The sequence below is a fragment of the Pseudoliparis swirei genome, chromosome 10 (assembly GCF_029220125.1).
Source record: "Pseudoliparis swirei isolate HS2019 ecotype Mariana Trench chromosome 10, NWPU_hadal_v1, whole genome shotgun sequence".
Classification (NCBI taxonomy): domain Eukaryota; kingdom Metazoa; phylum Chordata; class Actinopteri; order Perciformes; family Liparidae; genus Pseudoliparis; species Pseudoliparis swirei.
Window position 1 is genome coordinate 4,000,918 of NC_079397.1, and position 18,955 is coordinate 4,019,872.

Consider the following 18,955-nt stretch of genomic DNA (forward strand, 5'->3'; position numbering starts at 1 on the left):
AAAGTCTCTCTCTCTCTCTCACACTTACCCACACTCATTCACTCTCTCTCTCTCTCTTTCACGCACTCATTTGTTCTCTCCCTCCCTCTCTCTCTCTCTCACACACACACACACACACACTCATTCACTCTCTCACTCACACACTCACTCTCTCTCTCTATCACTCGCTCACACGCACACACACTCATTCTCTCTCTCCCTCTCTCTCTCTCTCTCTCTCTTCATCAGTGAGAGAAAAAACTCTCCCGGAATATTAACAGGCGGGTCGCCATGGCAACAGGCGCCCGCCTGACGGCGCCAGCGATTTGCTGAAAGCTGGAAAAGAGCAGCATTTTTTATTTGTCTGTCTTTATTTAATTTCGTTTGTTGTTTGTTGTTTATTTTACTGTCGAGAGAAAAAAAAGCCAAACAAATAAATTTAGAGAAATAAAAACTCTCTCACGGACGACCCACACGGGGGGGGGGGGGGGTAATGGCTGCGTCCAGTCTACCAGAGAGAGAGAGACATTCATCCTCTCATCCATAATGGATGAATGGACTCAGGACTCAACATCAAAATGATTTTCAACGGCCAGAAAACCAACTGGCGGACTCAGAATGTCAGCCGCAGAAACCCAAACAGCTGTGAGGAGCGGCAAGGACACGGTGTTGGGGGGGGGGGGGCACATCGGCATCGCCAGCGTCTACTTAGTGATTCATGATGAGTCATGACTCTAAAGAACCGGCCCTCCACGGTGGTTCTCAAACTGTGGGGCGCGACCCTCAGGTGGGCCGAGGTATTACAGGTACAGAGAATTGAAGGCTCACACATACCGGCACTCATTTAGTTTTGCGTGCTATTGTTTTGAAAATATATTTATTGACTTTATTGCCAAATATTTGAACTTGTTTTCTTTATTTTTTCACAGGTTGCACTTATTGTTATTATCTTGAATAAATATCCAGTGCTAAACATGTTAACTGCAGAAACAATAAGCTGTTTGCCAAATATTTGTTATATTTTGCACAACTTTATTGATATTGTTTTTGTCTGATGGAGTAATCTGGTTTAATTTAAAGTGATTGCAATTTTCTTTATTCTATTATTTATTCGCACGGGGACAATACTTATAAAGAGCGGAGACACAAAAGGTTTTCTTTTCATCTTTTTTTTAAACTCTGGATATTAATATTACGCAAATATGATCCGTGTGTTCAGGGCTCTCGGAGGTGTTATCTCCTGGAACAAGACACAGGCATTTACCATACATTAATATGCACAGACAAGTTATTTTCTTCTTCAATGTCGTACAAAAGAAAATGAGACCGTCATCAGCAGGAATCATACGGAGAGGAATGTGCATGAAATGAAAATAATATTACTAATCCAAAAAATAGCCAAACTGCGAGGACGCCGACAACAAAAACTTCACAAAAGGAAAGTAATTAAGTATTACAATGCTCATATTAAAGTGAGCACATTTTTGCTTGGCAAAACATAATATATATATATCTATATATATCTATATCAATATATATCTGTCTTTCACCTTCATGACTCTATATATACATATATATAAGTTATCAATATATATATATGTTATAAATATATATATTAGTTATAAATATATATATTAGCTATAAATATATATATATATTAGTTATACATATATATTAGTTATAAATATATATCTATATATATTAGTTATAAATATATAAATATATATATATAGCTATGACTTTAATTTTATTTCATAAGGATGCATTAAAATATAATTCTTTTAAATAAAAGAACAAACAAAAATCTTTCTCCATTAAATAATAGTTTAATAAAGTGCTCAATGGAACACATTGTGGACGATGTTTCCAGCTTTAAGAGAGAAGAAGAGTTAACGTTCACATTTGATGACTTTATGTCTCCTAATGATGTCGATCTGTCAAAGTTACATCGTCGCCCCCATAAAACCTTCTCACGCCGAATTTATGTCCCCAACAGCTGGGAAAAGATGTCACTGATAAACAAAATAAATAACTCCAGAGAAACATAACTTGGTGATGAATCGAGCACGCCTCGTCCCCCAGGAGAACAAATGTAATCCTCCTCTGGTTCTGTAAATCTGGAGCCTGGAATAATGAAATTAGTCAAATTAAATAATAAATAGAAGACAGTTTTTAGGGTACAACGTACCGGAGGAGGGACGCCATCCTACTAAAACGATCCATAAAACGGGTAAATAACCCTCTGATGACCGTGAAGGTCACCTTTAAATGGACGTATCCAAAGTCGTTCATTATTATTCATAACTTCCATCTTTCACCTGCTTTGCTTGAAGTGATGTGTCTCTGTGTGACATCGCTGCAGCAATCATCACCGAGGAGCACCTGTGCATAATAATAATAATAATAATGATGATGATGATGATGATGATGAATGCTCCACTCATTGTCAGGGAGAAGCGGCTCACTTATGTTCCTCCCGGAGCCGGAGAGAGCGGCTCGTAATGGAAGGGCCCACGTTCTCACGCCCGAGAGGGAAGACGGTGCTTTGTTTTGGGGTTATGTAACGGAGCTGAGTGGAGATCACAGACGAAGGTGAGTCCCGACACCAGAGTCCTCCTCTCCTCACACGGCTCATTCAGATTATGAGAAACATATTCCACGTGTTTTTGGACTTCCCACCTGCTGCAGAAAAGTAACATTTTTACTACCTCGACCCCCTAAAAAGCCCCAAAAAAGCCCCCAAAAAGCCCGAACTGCAAGGGGGCTTCTTTTATTAATTAATCTTTAATTAGATAATTGAGATAAACAATATTTTTGTATGCAAGTACATCCTTTAAAATGACCAAGGAACCTCTATTTGTTCCTTTTAGAAGTTTAATATCGCATCAAATGCTAATACTATGTCCACAAATGGTGCTTAACTTACGCGCTGCATTTGTCCCACAATGCATCATGCTTTCAGGCTCTCAGCTTCTGATAATGTTCGCCGAATATCCGCTTTTCTTTCCTTTTTTTTTTAACAGGGAACGCATGATTCTCGTGTCTGAGCTTCTAGAACATCTTCCCCCTGAGCTGTGACTCAGATTTAACGATGTCAAATACACCAGTGATGAAATAAAAGTACAGCATAAGCCAATTGTTCCTAAAATTTTAGAAGAAAAAAGTGCTGATTTGACAGAAAAACTGCCCTTTAGTGATTTTATGTGATTGTTGGTGACTGTGAAAACCTTTAAAACCCCAAATATGAGCATCAAATTAAATCCACATGTTCTTTACGCCCTCGAGGACACCGCTGTGTTGTCCACCTGTTGGCGTCAGGCGGATATTATAAACACACACACCTCACACACACACACCTCACTGTGCGTCTGTTGTCACAAAAACTACAAAATCCATGAAGTAAAAACTCTTTTTAGGACACATTCCCATCTGTATTCCTCTCTCACTCCTGTGACATCACTTGATGATCTAAGAGCAGACGTACTTATTGTTTACATCAAACTTTAACGTCCCACAGTTCATGTGGTTCAACTTTAAATGCTGCATCGGCAAAAAGAAGAATGTCAGCCATCGTTAAAACATCCTTTAAATTTGATGAGCAGGTAAATAAATAAATCTTTTGTACCAGAAAACAGCGACGCACACAAACATGATGAATAAAAAATAAAGACGGAGAGGAAAAAAGAAGAACTAAAAGCAGCTAACGCAGCATCGGCGTACACCTGAACCCATATTCAGGGGAAGGCCCCTCGGGGTCCGTTACGGGGACCTCGCGTATGATGCAATAAAAGCCCAAAACTAAATCACTAACTTTCCGTGCATCGTCACGACATCTGTGTGTTTTCCTTTTCTTGCATCGACAAACTGATTAACAGACGCTGACATTTGGATCCTCTTCCCCGAGGGGGGGGGGGGGGGGGTTTGGGGGCTAGGCCTCGGCCTCGCATTAGGATGCCGCCGCCGAGCCTGATCCTCTCACGCAGCGGCCAACTCAAACAAAACGATCCCGTCATCGATCGATCGGGTAAGTCGTCCCGAAAAAAACCATATCGGATTCTGTAAAGCAGAAAGCCGTGTGAGCCCCCATCCCCATCCCCATCCCCCATGTTCATCCATTTCCAAAGGATAACAAGCAATCAATATAATTTCTATTAAAAGTGAAGGGAGCACGCGGGGACGCCTGCAGCCTCCGCTCTCCGCTACGGAAGCCCGGAGACGACACGTGTCGTAACCACAGCAACGAGCCGCCTGCTGCATCAGAGCTCTTTTCTTTATCGTGTTCGGCATCAAAAAGGTTCAATTTTGAACTTAAAATATGTGTTAAAAAAAAAAGGTTCGGTCCACTGACTAGAAGTGCACATTCATTGACAAAACACTTAAAAACACTTAAATACACATACTTATTCACCTTAAATACACTTTCCCTCATACTTATATAAATATTCTCAATTACCACACTGTGTTGATTGTTGTTAATGTCGTTGTGTATTGTTGAACCACCCGCCATGACTCATTCCTATCTGTAAACACACAAAGTTTCTGATTCTGAAATTCCTTGAAAAATAAAAACGACATGATTTCCTTGACAGTGACATCCCATAATAGTCTTTTCATATCGATCATTTTTTGCAGCGCGAACAATAACAGCTCGTAAGTATTACTATGTGTTTGAGAGTTTACACAACATGTCTTCACAATAAAACAGAAGGGGTGTGTGTGTGTGTGTGTGTGTGGGTGTGCGCGGCTCGTCGGCAGAACATGTTCCTCAAGGTGCTGAAGCCCGCGAGACAGATTAACCTTAACGTTGTGACACTCTTTCCCATCGAGTGTGGGTTTAATGAGCTCGTCGCCCACGCAGGTGTTTCTTCCCTCTGCGCCTGATTAGCGCTCGTCAGGTCAGTCGCTACCTGCAGGTCTAATCAAGCAGAGGATTGGAGGATTGACAACACCTGTGTGTGGAGGAGCTCGTTAAGGAGTCACCTGACGGGCTTCACCTGGAGACACGAGGAGGAACTGCTCCACAGTTCAAGAGACGCTCCTCCTTTTCTTTCTAAAGTCATGTTACAGCGTTGAGACTCCGTGGTTCTCCTCCTCCTCCTCCTCCACACGGTGGTTTAATCCTCCTCCACATCTCATCTGAATCTGATTGGTTCTCTTTCGTATCCATTAAATCCGTTATAGCGAAGATTTAATCTCATTGATAGAATTCAGGAAGACTTAGACGCGCGATGTAGCGGCGAGATTAGTTCCTCCTCATTTCACCTGATTTAATTACCTTTTTTATTCTAATTATTTATTTTGCATTATATTGGGGCTTTCTTTTAAAAGAAAGGACACGTAAAGATGTACAAATATTTAAATAAACAACATTTCTTGCATTATTAACACAACATTGCAACAGGAGGAGGAGGAAGAGGCGGAGGAGGGTGGAGGAGGAAGAGGAGAAGGGAGAAGGAGGAAGAGGAGGAGGAAGCGGAGGAGGGTGCAGGAGGAAGAGGAAGAGGAGGAGGAAAAGGAGAAGGGAGGAAGCGGAGAATGAGGAGGAAGAGGAGGAGGGTGGAGGAGGAGGACGAGGAGATGGGAGGAGGAGAAAGAGAAGGAGGAAGCGGAGGCGGAAGAGGAGGAGGAAGAGGAGGAAGCGGAGGAGGAAGAGGAGGAAGCGGAGGAGGAGGAAGAGGAGAAAGAGGAGGAGGAGGAGGAGCTGCCGACAGCTCAATAATGTCAAAGAATGAAAGGAAGAAGGGACATTGCGACATTTCATGAACAGAAATGTAGAAATAATCGTGAATTGTGAAAACAGCCCCGGGGTCTAAAGGTCGTCATGGTTACTGTTGATGAACCGTATCATCCTGGGTAAAAAAATAAAAAGACATTTCCCTTTCCTGTTCTGGTGATTTGTTCAAAGACATCCGAGCAGATCGGGACCGGCAGCTCGATATTCGGGGACGATATGACTGGGTCTGGAGGTTAAGGTTGGCGGCGTGCTCACGGGTCACCGGGCCACGCGGGGGGGGGGGGGTTAACCTGGAGGACGTCGAGAGAATGTCAAATAAACAACAACACACACGAAGAAGAAGAAGAAGAAGAAGAAGAAGAAGAAGAAGAAGAAGAAGAAGAAGAAGAAGAAGAAGAAGAAGAAGGAGGAGGAGGAGAGTGATTGATGTGTGAATCTGTAGGAAAGAGACCGAGGGGCCGGGAGGTCGTGTTTTCTTCTTTCTCTCTTCTTTTTCTCTCGTCCTCTCTTCCGGGCCCGGAGGTCAGTGACCCCCAAAAAAGATGAAAAAATTAGTCGACTGACAAAAAAAAGAAAGAGTCATTGTTCAATTCAGTATATATATACAGGACTGTCTCAGAAAATTAGAATATTGTGATGAAGTTCTTTATTTTCTGGAATGCAATTAAAAAAACAAAAATGTCATGCATTCTGGATTCATTACAAATCAACTGAAATATTGCAAGCCTTTTATTCTGATTTATTGCTGATTATGGCTTACAGCTTAAGAAAACTCAAATATCCTATCTCTAAATATTAGAATATCATGAAAAAGTATACTAGTAGGGTATTAAACAAATCACTTGAATTGTCTAATTAACTCGAAACACCTGCAAGGGTTTCCTGAGCCTTGACAAACACTCAGCTGTTATAAATCTTTTTTTTTACTTGGTCTGAGGAAATATTCAAATTTTATGAGATAGGATTTTAGAGTTTTCTTAAGCTGTAAGCCATAATCAGCAATATTAAAAGAATAAAAGGCTTGCAATATTTCAGTTGATTTGTAATGAATCCAGAATGCATGACATTTTTGTTTTTTTAATTGCATTACAGAAAATAAAGAACTTTATCACAATATTCTAATTTTCTGAGACAGTCCTGTATATATATATATATATAGAGAGAGAGAGAGAGAGAGAGAGAGAGAGAGAGAGAGATGTGTAAAAAGAGGTTTTGTGGCAAATCCTACGTGACCCACGAAATACTACCAAGTACTTCTGGACAAATCTATTGTTCATCTATTGTTCATCTATTGTACATCTATTGTTCATCTATTGTTCATCTATTGAGAGCAAATTATAAGCAAATTCGTATTTTTTGGCGATGCAAAATTAATCGAATTAAAGAACTTCAGAAAGTTCTCGAGTCTTAGTAACATTGTACGACTGTAACTCAGTTTAAACTGTTGTGAATGTGTAAATAATAACAGCCGAGGGACACAAACACGTTTCCTCATGTTTCCTCTCATGGCGGCGCTCTGCTATTGAATTAACGTCCGTGTGTTTACAGCTGGATCAGAACCAGCCTCCAGGAGCAAAAGGAGGAGCAGGGGAGTGGGAGTGTGTGTGTGTGTGTGTGTGTGGGGGGGGGGGGGCTCCCAGCTGCTTGGCTGGGAAAGGGAAATCCTATGTGGCCGCATCTGTGTGTGTGTGTGTGTGTGTGTGTGCACTCAAAAAACTGATTCTTGGCCCTCATAAACATTAAACAATATTTTTAAGTAAAACGTAACTGAAATATATAAAATCTAAAGTGTATTCATTAAAACCACTTAAACACAATGTAAATATGCTTCGTATAACCTGAACATAAACAAATCAAGTAAACGTTACTTGATTGGATCACAGAAGGAGCATCTGTGCGTGCAGGAAACACTTCACCACGTGACCTCTTGAGAGTGGACTTGTCATTCTGACCGACAGAGCGACCGAGCGTGACAAAGTTATAAGGTAAGTCCAATCCTTTTCCATCTTAAGTGTAATGTTATTTTATAAGTATTATTTTTACGAAGGTTGGTGAATTTAGGTTAGCAAAAAGGCTTGCTATGTAATTTAGCACGAGCTAGCAGCTTCAACATTAGCATAGTTTCACTGATTTGGAAATAGGTCTGACTTCGGTGGAGAACCTTCTGCTTTTTAACCGTTAAGCTAGCTTCCAAAGCGGTGGAGAATGTTCTGCTTGCCAAGCTGCTGCAGCTCGGGCTGCGTGTGTCAACAGTTAGCTTAACTTCCACTATCTGGCTAGTCCCACGTGTTCACTAGCACTTGCTATCTGGCTTAGCACTAGCTAGCAACGCAGTTTTACATGCTGACTCGCTTGACCGCGTGAAAGGTAACGACACTGGTTGTAGTACACGTCGAGACCCGCGTCCGTATAGGCCTCGTCTTCCTGAAGCCCAGAGGCGGAGCGCCGTGCTGCTGCTCATGGTCAGGCTACAGCCGGTTAGGCTGCGTCATTTGCGAACACAGGCTACCGAATATGGAGGACTCAAAATGACTTAAGTATAAATAAATAAATAAATGAATGCATGAATAAATACAAGAATAAATAAATAAATGCTTAAATAAATATAAATAAATAAATATATACAAGAATAAAAATATATATATAGATAAATATATAATAAATAAATATATAATATAACTAACACATCATTCATAAAAAAAATATTTCTACATTTTTTCTTTATTTATTTTTTTTATTTATTTATGTATCCACATTTTATTTTTTCATTTTATTTTGTGACATTTATACGTGTCCGTATATTCAAATGAGCTGGTGGTCCGAACCTCTGCTAAGCATGATTGGTCACAGGAGTGTGTGTTGTGTGGTGTGTTGTGCTCTACTCTACTACCACACATGGCGCTGAAGTTGACTCGCTCTAGTTCAGTTAGCCAGAGATTAGCCTCGACAGCTTTTGACTACCATGATATCAAGAACAGAACAGACTTCACTGAGTACAGACTTTCTTTCTTTTCTGGTTGTCTTGGTTTGGGGTTTGGGGCAGAGAGGACTGGGGGGTCCTGGGGGTCTTCTCTTTCACCATGTCAAACACCACATCAACTGTTCTTTTATATGATAAATTTACTCAAATTATTCATATGGAAATAATTGTGAGTGTTCACTGTTGTTGTTTGTTGTTCACTGTTAATAAATATATATAAATAATAAATACGTAGCTTTTCCGACCGTTCCTGACGCTAAGTAAATTAGTCTTATCAATATGAGTGAAATTATTAACGTTTATTCTTTTTAGTAAATAATATTCTGCTTCTTTTAGAAAATCATAAAACCTCAAAAATCTTAGATCCTCAAACCACGGAGAGAGAGCCGCCAGCGAGCGCAAAAAGTCAGCTGAGATGGAGAATTCTTCTCCTGTCCTGGGCTACACAGCGCCTAGCTCACTGGTCAGCTGAGCAGGGACTGGTCCCGCTCTCAAATCCTATCCTTATTAGATCTCGTCTCTCATAACTCGATCATAGATTTGATAAATAACAAAACTCTCTAAATTTGAAACATCTCAACTTAGTACATTCCGTGACTCACAGTAAGTATTTAATGTATAGACACAATTGATACGAACGCTGCTTGCAGACAGATCCAAGTGCAAGGATCGATTGCTTCTGTCTTGCTCCCTGACTTGACCCATCTTTTATAATGCTCATTTGAACTGTTTAACAATTTGAATATACACAACAACGTATATGTCACAAATAAATGACAAAAATATGACATATAACACATAAATAGAATAATAAAAAAAATAAAATACATTTAAATAAATTAAATTAATTTATTTAATGATGTATATTTTATATATATAAATATATTTTATTTTATTTATTTATTCATTTATTATTTTTTATATTTATTTATTTATATATTTATTTATTTATTATATTTATTATTTTATTATATATTTTATTTTTTATTTATTTATTTATTTATATTTGAGACCGAAAGCTATGTCTTAACTGCTGGCACCGGCTGCTCGCGCTCGGCACGAGCTAAAGCGCTAAAATGCGTCACTTGCTTCCTCTTTACACTGCGGGCAACTAGCTGAACTACGTTCAAACTGCGGTGGCTTAAATATATAAATACAATGTTAACTTAAGATCAGAATCCTGTTCATTGACAATTAATGTTAGGGTGTTCACATGCAAGGAATATGATTTTATAACAAAAGACAAATACATATATAGAATAATATGCAATACGATATAAAAAAAGGAAGAACAATGCAGTTGAGAGCTCTCTCACTCTCTCTCTCTCACACACACACACACACACACACACACCTCTGCAGTTGGCTTATTCTCATCCTGGTTGAAAACTTACCTTGGAATATTTTCCATTACTTTCAGGTACACCATTCAAGCCAAATCCACAAAGCATCTTTCATCCTGTGGCAACCTCTCATTTTAGGTGAGTAATGTAACATATGATGATATTGATAAGTTACATCTTAATAAGCCATAGTTTTCTGCATAAATGTTGGCTTTATCTTGACAGTGTTTTCTTTTTTTGCTCTTTTAGGTGGAGGATGTCAAATACACAGCCAACATAACTAAGGTCGTCAGCAACAGAGGAGGAGCTGCTGGAAGGAAGATCCGACTCCTCATGGCTCCAACAGCTAAGGCAAGTGCATTGACTGGTTACGTTGTTAAGCAAAGTCAAATCTTGTGATAAAATCTATTTTAACACTGGTTTTAACAGAGTTCCCGCATCCTTGAAAACCTAGAATTGTATTTATGCAGTCTGTACAATTGCTCTGGAGTGGGGTTTAAGAAACCTTGACCTAAGAGTGGAAATATTCTAGATTGTAAGTTCCTAGTTGGAAACATGTTTTGCCCCGGGATAAGTGTAAAGTCTCAAGGACTTTTGACTTCTAATAGGTCATACACATCAGACAAGTGGGCAATATGTCTTCTCTTTCTCAAGGCTTGGGTCTTGAGGAGTAGTAGCATTTATTTACTGGCAAATAAACTACACACTACACTGTTATGTTCACTGCTATAACTTTACTGCTGACTTCTCTCTGTTTTAACATTTAATAGCTAAACTGGATATATATTGCAGATGTCCGTAAGTTAATTATTTTCTGGTCAAAAAGAACATTTCAGATATCCACTGACATTCTTCCTAGGAAGAATTACCTCGCTTTTGCCATTCATGTGTTATGGGCTTTTTATTTTTAGATATCCATAATTGCATTTTTTTTATAGTCTTACGAGGGGGAAAACTCACATTTCACTCGTATCGACGGGAAAACGGTATTCGAAGCAACATCGACCTTGGCTCAGGAGTACGTTGCGCACAGTCCAGTCTGACACTAGTGGCTTTGTTAGTCTGGTTATAAACAAACAGAATATTATTTTAATCATTTTGTCATAGCTTATTACTAATGAAATACAAGTTGGATTTAGCGCTGTGACGCTGACAAAGGCAAGTGTAGGATACTTTTTAATTTGCCAGAACATGTCATAAGGACAAATGCCTTCTTTCAAGTGTCATAATAATCCCTTGGGTGAGAATAAAAGGGTTATGAGCAATGTCCTGAAAAATATCTTAAAGTGGATACTCAAAATTGTATTGTGCCTTCTTTTGCAGAGTGAGGACATTGACCTCAAGAGGGAGTGTGTCCTCTGTGTGTCTCCCTCAATGAGGACAGCAACACTCTCATCAAGGAGTACTTGGTGAGTTTTACAGTGAGCTTTCAGTGTTAAACTTGCAATGTTTTCTTTCAAAATGGTCACTTTGTTTTTCACCATCAGAACGTCAACAGTGAGGAAGCTGAGCGAGAGATCGCGCAGACCACCATGGGCCTTTACAGGATGATCAGAGAAGGTGCTGATAAAGAGGACGAGCCAAAGGACGTTGGAGTGGTGATCGAAGGTGTGGAGCTGCTATGCAATCTGAGAGGCGTTGCCTTTGGACGTGCCATGCTCTTTGGCCTAATTTACACTCTCAACCTGAGCTATCCCCGAGAACTCAAATTCACTTTTGAGTTCATCCAGAAAGTGTTGATGAACTTGGATGGAAAGAAGTTGTCCCCAAAGGTCCAAACACTTAAAATCAAGATGCTTCAATGAGCTCACATGGTCAGCACTGGAGAGTTGAGCTAGCCACATTTTGGCGTGTTGGACATTGATATACATGTATTGACCTGGTAAGACTGTAAAGAAGCTAGTGACTTACTAGTTTGTGGTACTGTTGTCAGGTTCACTGGAAAAGCTGTTATGTGTTCTAATTGTTGCATTACCCAGGTTTATCAATACTGGTATCCATTTTATTAATGATTAATCCATTTTGTATTTTATTATTCATCATAATCATAACTCTAATTTTTAAGTTGTTGATGTCATAATGCATGGCTAGACTGGATATATTGTATACCTGTTTAACACTTCATGACTAAAATGTTGTGTTCTAATTGTTCCATTACCCAGGTTTACCAATACTGGTATCAGTTTTATTAATAATTAATCCATTTTGTATTACTATTCATCATAATGATCATAATCACAACTCTAATTTTTAAGTTGTTGGTGTCATATTGTGACTGTTTGGATACCTGTTTAACACTTTTTTTTGGTATTCGTCAATAAAGCCTTCTGAATTGTCCTTGTATGCTTTAGTGATTTGTTTCAAATATATAATACTTGATTAAACAAATTAGGTTGATGTAAAATGTCCCCTTAACTTTATATGTAATAATACATAAGGTTTATGTATGAATTTGCATCAATTTAATTTAATCAAATCTCATACGGATTATTCAATTTATTCAGACTGACTCAATGGGATAGAAAAGCATAATGTTTAATTAGATGCTTTACATTGAACTTATGTAATTGAAATACTTAGTCAAGGTTTTTTGGATAATTATTTTTGTGTGTGTGTGTGTGTAGACGAGCAACTGTAAGCAGCATCGTTCACACGCTAAAGGATCAGGGCCCTTCAAATGACCTCTGCACGACCTTGAGACCTTCAAACAAGAGCGGAGCGTCTCGATGGCCGATGAGGAGGTGAGGAAAGTGAGGAAGGTGCACGGCGACCTGCGCCATTTCCCCCCCGGGGGAGTCGCCGCTCGAATAAACGAGGCGTAGGAGTCAAAAAACCTCCCGCGCTTCTTCCTCTGAGGAAACCTGGGAGTTCCTTGGAAGAGGAAGTGCAGTGTGTGAGTGTGTGTGTGTGTGCGTGTGTGTGTGCTGAGAGGGTTTTCCTGCCAGGCTGTTTGCTCCTCTCACGTTGCCGCTCCCATAAGCCTCCACTGCTCCGCCATTATTAGCAGTCTGCGGCGCCGAGGGGGTCGACTCGACCCGCCCGGCCCGCGGTGCCTTGGCGTCCCCGGGCTCCGGCGCCAGATGGTCACCGCGTGCCCACGCAGACCGGAAAACACCGGAGAGCGGACCGGGGCGGAGGAGCGACTCTTTAGTTCACCCTCTGGTTGGACCTCCAGATATTTTATATATTACTCCCTAAAAAACCAGTTTCTCTCCACTTTGAACGGATGAATAACCGACAGCTTATTAAAATAAACGTTTATTCCTTTTTCTTTTGTGGCGGCCGGTTTCCACCGGAGGGGAACTTTACCGTTTCTGCCCGATTTTGATAAAAATAATCACGGTATCGATGTAGGATTTATATTTTATAACCTCGGTCGTGCGTCCTTCCCGTGAGTCACGACATGTACAAACATAAAGAATATATAAACACGAGTATGAAGACGACAGTACTTTGCAGAGTAGAGCGCGCCCACGACGTGTGACCTCTGCGTGACCTCTGCGTGACCTCTGCGTAGAGGATGCACTCACATGCACAGCGAGTAGGACGAAAGACCATCGGACTGAAACTTTATCCGATGTAAATAATAAAAACAACGACTGCTGAGAAGATTTGTTCATAAATATATTATTCAATCAACAGAAGAAGAAAAAAAAAACAATAATAAAAGCAATAATTTCTCTTCCCTGTTTGTGCTAATTGAATATTGTTGTCTTTATTTGTTTATTAGACAAAACAAACACTTTGCACACGTCACTGTGGGATTCTGGGAAGTCGCGATGGACCACTTTCACACAAAAAGGCCTTCAGCCGCCATGAAGCTCGTTATTTATGTAAGATTATCCGACTGTGACATTTTAAAATGTCTCGTGTAAAAGATCTGTTGAAGTTGATGACACACACACACACACTGATTCATGTGTGTACACGTCAGATCTACAGGCGTCTCCACCCTGCAGTCAATTCTAATACAGAAATTGTTCTGCACAGAAAACAGAGTTTGCAGTTTTTTGGGGGGGTGGTGTGTGTGTGTGTGGGGGGGGGGGGGCATGCCAGACGGAGTCGACGGAGCGCGTCTCGGTGCAGGAATATGAGCCGCGCCATCATTTACCACAATTACTGTTTCGGAGACACAGATTTCAAACAGCTTCATTCCACGAAGAGACACCTGAGGAAGAGGCAGCAGGTCCAATCACGTCTGACACACACACACACACACACACACACACACACACACACACACAGACACACACACACAGACACACAGTGAAATATAAATAGACTACAATGAATGAAATATGCACGACATGCAGTGAACTATTTTTCCGCCGGATAAAAAAATGAATTGTTTTTATGTCCCATCTGGAGGGCAATCAGCCGGCTTCATCCGATAGATAATTAAACTAATCGTCAATGAATCATCATCAGCGTCGTCGCCGCCATGCAAATAAAAGCACATTAAACTTTTCAAGTGCAAAAGTTTTGCATCTAAATGTAAAGAAACTAAAGAATTAATAAGCAAATCAAATAAACCATCCGATTTAATATGTCTGTGTGGAAAAGCTTCATTTGTGTGACCATGGTCTGGTATTGGAAACCAGTATCTTAATAAATAACATTTTACTATATTTATCTCTCGGTATTTACTTGTAACTTTTTGTCAAGCATAAAACGCCAGGGCCCCATAAGGATAGACTAGAAAGTATGTGTGTGTGAGGTTGTTATCTCTCAGCAACATATTCGGGAACGCAATGGCGCATGTTCAAAATACCTCTTTTAAACATGCATTAGCTCAGAAAATACAATTAAACCTGTAATAACTTGAGCTTAGATCTGGAAATGGGTTGTTCAGATTATATAAAATCACTAACTCCAGGGCCCTATAAGGATAGACTAGAAATTATGTGTGTGTGAGGTTGTTATCTCTCAACAACATATTAGAGCCTGCAATGGAGCATGTTCAAAATACCTCTTTTAAACATGCATTAGCTGAGTAAATGTACAATTAAACCTATAATAACTTAAACTTAGACACTGAAATGGGTTGTTCAAATTATATACAATCACTAATGCCAGGGCCCCACGAGGATAGACTAGAAAGTATGTGTGTGAGGTTGTTATCTCTCAATAACATATTAGGGAATGCAATGGATGATGCATGATGTTGCTATACGCATTAAAATAATGATGAGCGTCATCTCCCTTCTCGGTATTGGCCCAAATGTGCATCGCTGAGAGGTGCTGCGGGAACACTGAAGACGTATACGGGGAACATGAGTAATGTTCTCTCAATGAAGAACGCCGTCTCCTTGAAGCTCGGGACCAACTGCCAAAAATATAAATATAACGAGCCAACGAGATGCTGCGGAAAAATGTGGAAAAACACCCGAAGTCGACTGCTTCTAGAAACAGTCAATAAAATACAGCCCTTTGCAAAGCTGTCAATTAGTTTGCAACCTGCATGAGAAATAAAGAAATATAAGTTCCATCACCATAAGGGACAGCTAGTGAGTGGTCGGCTTCTCCGTAGGCGCGAGCAGAAGGCCACGAGGAGCTTTTCTAAACACGCCCACGTCCGGCGAGAGAGCAAAGCCAGAACTACAAACGGTGTCCAACGCGACAGATGACCGCACAGCTGGAGAGAACCGGGGGCGCCGGAGCCACGAAGAAATCACTCCACCTTCAAACCTCGAGAAAGTCGCCATACCGAATAGACCACAACATGAACAACACCGCCAGGAATCCATCGATAGTTTGAGGATATGATTTAATCAGCTCCAAAAGGACTGAAGGAACTGGACGTGTTCCACGCCGTCTACACGTTACGGAACACGGAATTTTGAGGAACACGATGATATCGCTAAAAGTTTCAGACGTCCGTTATCTCCCGTATGGTCAATTATTCTGCAGCCGGCAATGTGGTACGTCACTTTATTCTGGGTTTAATGTCCAGAAATCATTAAAAATACATCTTTTAGTGGTAATTCCTGCGTTGGCTATCAAAAGCTCCGGCTAGTCAACTAGCTTAGCTCCTTCATTGACGTCTGTTTTCTCCATATAAACCTTTACATGCAGCTAATTTCCTGCTAAATACATTTAGAAGGATGTATAACTGCCGTCTGGATCATCTTCCCTCTTCGCCTGTAAAAAGGAGTCGCATTGAGGAGGTGACGTGCAGGAACACTGTGTAGTTGGTTACATATTTTAATATATTCACTGCACGTTATAACATTTTCTCTACTTGCTGGTTTTCTGTGAGTCAATGACACAAAAAAAGATGAAAACAATCTTTAAAAATGTTCCCAAAGTAAACAAGTCCCATCCTGCCTTTTGTTATTGTTTTAATAGTTGATTAAAAACAAAAGCTCCAAATTAGTACAAATTCATATATTTCCTGCATCTTGAATTGTCCTGATAAAATATAATAAAGTCTACACAGTTGCTTTTATTCAAAAGAAATTAAGTAAAATGTAATTAATATATGAACAACATCCAGCTCAATGTAATTCTAAACTGTATGCCGTTTTTTTAATGACTTTTTTGACAGTATATTTAACCAAGACCCACAACCTTTGTTTTTTGTCCTGTAACCGAGAGCTTCAGCAGGTTAAACCCGACTCAAAAGTCCAAACAAATAAAAATACAAGACAAGTGTCAAAGAAACGCGCAGAGTAAACACCGTTAGCTTGGTGCAGTTAGTACCGTTAGCGCCGCGAGCCGCTGCCATGTTGAGAGCCATCCAGAGTCAATCAAAAAGGCTCCAAGTCTTCGGATGATGTGCCACAAATTATGCATTATCTTCGAGGAAAAATCTGTGTTTATAATAAATAAATAACAAGACTTTTATGAAGTGCCTTGAGGGAACATCTCTACAGCAGCCGCAGATCATTTATTGATATGAAGCCACAGATTCTCACTTTTAAAGTCGACTTCCAACAACAACGAGTTGAACTCTCTGAAGCGTAGCGGCAAGCGAGTGGATCTGTTTCGGGAAACACCGTCTCACCCGTCTCACCTGTCTCACCGCCTCCACCGTAACCCTCTTACCGCCCTCGCGGAGTGAGACCGGAGGCTGAAGCTGCGCTGGTGTAATTACACCTGGGGAAGGCGGCTGCAGTGTGTCGGCTCCATCCCCTTACAACCTCTCCACGGAGGGGGATTAGCCGAGCATGCTCTCCCCCGTACAAGAGAGAGGGCCTCCGGGGCGGTTTTGGGAGTTTAGTTAGCCCTCCTTACCCCCTCACCCCCTCCTCATCCCTCCTAGTGTGTATCACATGTCAGATTAGCATAGAAAGCCGAGAGAATTTGGCGAGAATCGCGTGCTTTGAAATGTGACTGGCGGTTCCTCCTCTGACAGCTCGCCCTTGCGTGACTTTGCCGTCTGGCAGAAAGAGATAAATCCTGGACGGGTGGCAGAAGAAGGAGAGACGAGGAGCTTAGTGTCGGGCTCCGAGGGAGCCTTGAACTCGGGGATCGGCTCTTCGCGAACACGACGGGGGGAGTCGAGTTACACGGTCCGCTCCCTCCCGGAGGCGAATAAGACTCCTGGAGGCCCGAGGTGAGACGATCGGGTTGCTCTCGGAGATGACGACAGAGATTTATTTTTTTTCTGCCGAGGAGGGAAAAACAGAGTCTTGTTTCGAAATTCGCCGACTGTGAAAAAAATACTTTTCTGCATTAAATCTGCGTCGTTTATGAACTTTAAAGATGCACGCATCATTTCTTTTTTTTATTGACAAAAGAGGAAACGTCTATGTTTGTAGTCACGAATCCAAAGAGAGTCAACCCTCAGCTCATTGGAGCGTTTTAGAGTCTTTCAGCTATTATTTTATGTTGTAAAAAAAATTAACACAAAAATGTCATTAAATAAATAAACAGACACCATATCATTTTTTTTAAAGAGTCCAAATATAATTTTTTTTTAAAAAGTGTCCAAATATATAAAAAATATTCAAATAAAACAAATATATAATATGATATAATGATATAATAAATTATATTAAAAAAGTGCCTCCAAAACTGTAAGACCGAATAATGAACACGATAGAAAAGCAGAACAAATATTTCTTCTGCACCAAATAATGTATTTTTGTTCTGGAACTGGATAACTGGATATATAATACAAATAAATCAATGTTTCCATGCGTACTGGTTACTGGTTTGCAGCCGGTGATTTGAGGGGGGGGGTGCCAAGCTGAAAAGGTCGGGGGGGTCACCGCACTGACCCGTGCCCACGATGCTCTTTTGTTATCTGCGGTCCACACGGCCGCGTCGTGACCGCGCAGCGAGATTTAAAACTCAAGGACCCGTGGAAGCCGCGACGAGCCGGCTCGCCTGTCAAGGGTCAAGGCGTGCGCTCCGCTGGGGTCACCCAAGAACCCAATCGGAGCACCAGCGAGTGTCACATCGGGGGCACCGTCTCCGTCTGCCACTTACTGTCAGCGCTGTGGGTGGTGGGGGGGGAGGGGGGGTGACACGGCACGCTATCAGCTGAGCGCCTCTACAGCCCACAGGAAGGCTGACGTGTCACCTCTGACCTCCGCTGTCACCTGTTTAATGGAGGCGTCATGTAGGAAGGAGCCTCCGGGCGCCTCGGGAAGCTCCACAACGCACGTTAAACAAATATAAAAAGGAGGTGCGGGACGCCCTGCTGCCGTCGGGCCGCGTTAGCTCCGCTGGCATCACCACAAAATGAGACAATTACTGTGCAGAGACGGCAGATTATTCCGATCGGTGCGCGGCGGCGGCGGCAGGTGCGTCGGCCGTCAACCGAGGAATCTCCAAATTGAACAAAAGAGGAAACAATCAAGACTTAATTTGTCTTCGACGCCGTTTTTTTCATTGTTGCGTCAGACAGACGGACACAAACAGGTGCTGATGGGATTCGGGGGTAATATCTTCATTTATTTAGTCACGTCG

The 18,955-nt window shown here is 41.1% G+C and overlaps 1 protein-coding gene and 1 long non-coding RNA gene across 2 annotated transcripts in view; one reads left to right on the top strand and one right to left on the bottom strand.

Annotated features, from left to right (window-relative positions):
• The window catches only part of LOC130200512 (ankyrin repeat and BTB/POZ domain-containing protein 3-A), a 131,624-nt gene that overhangs the window by 45,942 nt on the left and 66,727 nt on the right, over positions 1–18,955 (bottom strand). The gene's annotated exons all lie outside the window — the stretch shown is intronic.
• LOC130200519 (uncharacterized) lies at positions 7,430–10,386 on the top strand. The gene is made up of 3 exons (XR_008833028.1): positions 7,430–7,698; positions 10,114–10,174; positions 10,286–10,386. It is a non-coding gene; the product is annotated as an uncharacterized LOC130200519 (long non-coding RNA).